Raw genomic sequence first — 3,418 nt, 5'->3', positions numbered from 1 at the left:
TCAAACTATATATATAGTTATTAATATATTTTATCAATAGAATAATAAATAACATAACAACAATGACAATAATAGTATTATTAAATATTATACATGTTTACAATATTATATATAATTATTATTAAAAAACTGACTTTACAATTGTAATGCAGAATACACTCAAACTTTTTTGTTTAAAAATTTTCAATTTAAATTATAAATAATATATATGATTTAATATTTGCATGATGATTTACACACACACATTATAAATACAATAAAAATGGTCATGCATATATATTACATTTTAAATAAAATATATAATGTAATATATGTACACATTAAAATATAAACTTTTATAGACTGTTCTTTTATAGATTTTATTGATCGAATACAAATGAGTTCTCACATCAAGGTTATGCTCTGAAGACACACAGGAGGAAATGGAACAAAGTGAAACAGCTCACAGTGAAACCCACATGCATGTACACACATGCACCAACAGCTGAAATTCAAAACAACTCGCTTGCATGCAGCCCACAGAGCAATTCCTGCGAGTGTTTGCTCTCTGCTCCAGCTCTGCAAACACAAATGTCAAAGCCTATGCAAAAGAGCCAGCAAAATGGCACTGTCAGTTTACCCTCTGCTCATTGTTTTACATCATTGTACCGAAAGAACACAACTCAGCAAGTGACACGCAGCACGGCTGGTTACAGTACAGGCCTCAAACACTGAAGCAGTCTGAATGATAACCATCAACTCTGAAACATTTTCAGCCCAGTACACACACCTTTTCTCAATGCATTTGTTGGGGGACGGCTGCACTACATTCACTTGCAGATTGCAGCGAGGCAGCTGCAAGGTCTTTGTGTGAAGGAGAAGCGTTTCAAATGCAAATCTACACAAGCATCAGGCACTCCATGAGGACGGGAGATAGAGAGCTGTCCGACTTAATAGGTACAGCCGGCCTGGCCAGAACGGTTTAGACAATAGTTGTAGAATGAGACGTAAAAATGTGAATCACTGTCAAAAAGTTGTTTTTGAGATTCTTTGCTGAACTTGCACAATGAAACACTTGTGAACAATCGGTAACACAATGAAACGAGTAGATAAGACAATGGCCATGTTCAGAATGGAATACTAGCTTACTAACTCTAAATAGTGTGCAGTAGGTACTGTATAATTCCTACTTAGCATGTACTGTAAAACACAACGCCATTATAAATGTCTCCAAAAGCAGTGTGCTACATTGTTGTCACATGATGTTGCTTGTTTAATTCAGCAAGAGGTGTGGAGTTATGGTGCGTTGGAAAGATCGTATTTATGAGATCAATGCACATAAATGACACCACATTATTTTTAATTATCAGAAAACTTTCTTTAAGCTCTGAGTTTCCAAATTGGGGGCATGTCTGACATGTCAGACACAATGAATCCAGCGCCTGTATTGATGATAAATCTGAAGATTTTTTTTTTTATTTACAATAAAAATAGCAAAGCTGCATGTGCAAAATACGATAGTATGCAATAATGATAGAATACATAACCATTTAAAGGAACACTCCACTATTTTTGAAAATAGGCTCATTTTCCAACTCCCCTAGAGTTAAACAGTTGAGTTTTACCGTTTTCAAATCCAGGAAACGAATCAGTAGGCGCTGCGTAATATCATATCATGGTACGGCAGCAAAGTTCCTTGATTATTACGCTGGAATGACAGTATAGTTCTTAGCCATATCGGCCTAGAAAATCGCAAAAAAAAAAAAAACACAGATGCCCATTCTTTATTCATCATTTTGTAGAAGTAGAGGTAAAAATCTTGCTTATTTTTTTTGTAGAAAAGGTGCATTGCCATCTTACTCCGATCAAAGTGACTTGAATGCACATGACGTCGTAATTAAGACTTTTCAACATGTAAATATGAACTTCCCAAGAGGACTTGAACGCACCTTGGAACAAAAAATATTCAATCTTGTAATAAAATAAAATGATAAAATATATGAAGATTTGTCAGACTAATCAAATAAGAAATCAACAAACAGATCAGCTGTAAAGGTCAAGACTGAAGTCACTTCCAGTTCATCTGTCACACTCGAAATGGAAGGTCAATTTGAGAGCATTGCATTGTGGGATACAGTATTCCTCTAAATTTTGACTAACGTTGCAGGTTCTTCTGAAATTCCATGCATACAGAAAATACTGTGCTGAATACTGCAGAAGAGTAGCATGGTAGTGTGTTATTCCAAACGTAGCAAGTGTGACTACAGCAAAGACGTGCATGTCATCTGAGAAAACATTCAAAGGTGTGATACATAATGAACAATGTCAAAAGAGAGATTTATTACTGAAAAATAAACCAGTTTTGCTAAATAAAATATAGATTTTTTTTTGTGATAATGATCATCTGATTGTATAATATCTTACTTATTACACAACTTCCTGTCAAATGAACAAATACATGAATATGGAATATTGATGATACAAATCAAAATTGCACAGCTGTGTAGAAAATCGATTGACCGGGACAATGGTCGATCATGCAGCTTTATGTCAATATTATGAAATATAAATGCTGAATGCCACTATTGACATATTGGAATCAAGTCCAAGGAGCAGTGCAATAAAATGAAACTATATGATATTTCACAAAATAGTCCATGAAGTGGTCTGTGGTTCATATGCTATAAACATGTTGTATCTTTCTGAAAACCCCAGAATTTATGGTTGAATGATTTAAAATGTGAAAGAAAGAAAGAAAGAAAGAAAGTTACATGGCCCTAAAACGTAACAACTCAGAGAACTAATGCTATTTTTACATAAACATACAGAAACATAACACACACACACACACACACACACACACACACATACATATACATACACATATGCACACACACACACACATACATACACACATACACATATACATACACATATACACACACACACACACACACATAAGTAGGGCTGGGTGATGCATGAAATATTTACAGTTTATTCATTTTTATTTTACTAACTATTTTAAGAGTAGACGTGTGTCATGACTTGCTCAATTTAAACGTTGGAAATGTTTGAATAATTTACATGAAATAGTTCTTTCAATCTGTTTGTTTTAATGAATCAGTTCAAAATTCAAACTGAATTCTTTGGTCATTACTCAGAAATGTTTTTTATTTGGCATTTTTTAAATTGCTTTTAGTAAAATATTAAGGCCATGTAGATTAAAATTGTTACCTATAAATAAAGCTTAAATAATATAAAAATTCTTCCTTGTGTTATTTGAGTGAAATAAAGTAGAAATCATAAATGTATTATTTTAACTAGATTTTTACTGTAATTTACTTTTTTTTATATATATTTCAAATCTATTTCACATCATTGGCTATTTGCTTGAAATATAATATATACAGAGAGAGAGAGAGAGAAAATCTTTTTTTTT

General features: G+C 32.8%; 1 protein-coding gene across 1 annotated transcript in view; it reads right to left on the bottom strand.

Annotated features, from left to right (window-relative positions):
• Positions 1-3,418, bottom strand: part of LOC107726645 (glucocorticoid-induced transcript 1 protein-like) — a 12,158-nt gene that overhangs the window by 7,262 nt on the left and 1,478 nt on the right. The window lies entirely within an intron of this gene.

Source organism: Sinocyclocheilus rhinocerous, unplaced genomic scaffold, assembly GCF_001515625.1.
Source record: "Sinocyclocheilus rhinocerous isolate Xijiao unplaced genomic scaffold, SAMN03320098_v1.1 scaffold5, whole genome shotgun sequence".
Taxonomy (NCBI): Eukaryota; Metazoa; Chordata; class Actinopteri; order Cypriniformes; family Cyprinidae; genus Sinocyclocheilus; species Sinocyclocheilus rhinocerous.
This window is presented reverse-complemented; position numbering and strand designations above follow the sequence as displayed.